This window comes from Galeopterus variegatus, unplaced genomic scaffold, assembly GCF_000696425.1.
Source record: "Galeopterus variegatus unplaced genomic scaffold, G_variegatus-3.0.2 Scaffold960, whole genome shotgun sequence".
In the NCBI taxonomy this organism is placed as follows: domain Eukaryota; kingdom Metazoa; phylum Chordata; class Mammalia; order Dermoptera; family Cynocephalidae; genus Galeopterus; species Galeopterus variegatus.
In genome coordinates, this window is record NW_007727071.1 from 295,410 (window position 1) to 296,111 (window position 702).

The window sequence follows — 702 nt, forward strand, 5'->3', positions numbered from 1 at the left end:
CCGCCGGCACCCATCCTTCTGCCGGCACCCATCCCCGCCTGCACACCGGGGCAGGAGCAAGCTCCTCTACTCTCCAGCTGAGCCACTGTGGCATCCACAAGAAGAACCCACCACCACCTGGTCCCCAAGCCTGGCAATGCTGGCCCAGCCACCACTGTGCCCTTTCTGAACATTCAGTGGAGGAAGAGTGCAGCGAAATGAGGACATGAGTCATGCAAACGGAGAGCCAAATGCAAACGCACAGCCAGACACACAAGACCTGCGGCGAGCTGCAAACGCCGCCGAACGAAGTTTCTCTAGTGTTGGACTCTTTTTTTTTTTTCTTTTTGTCTTTTTTCGTGACCGGCAACGGGATCGCAACCCTTGGTGTTGGGAGGACCGCACCTCGCTCAGCCAGTTAGCGGCAGGTCTGTATGTGGGATCTGAACCCTCGGCAGGAGCGCCGCTGAGCTCCCAAGCGGCGCACTGTAGCAGTGCACCACCCAGCCGGCCCTAGTGTTGGACTCTTTTAAAAATAAGAAATATCATGCAATCAGAAATTATATAAAACAAAGAATGTCATATTATTATATAATCCTTATTTATGGTTAAAAGTGTATATATACATATATCTCATATACTTTTAAAATAAAAGTGTATATGGGGCCAGCCTGTGGCTCACTCGGTAGAGTGTGGTGCTGATAACACCAAGGCCACGGGTTC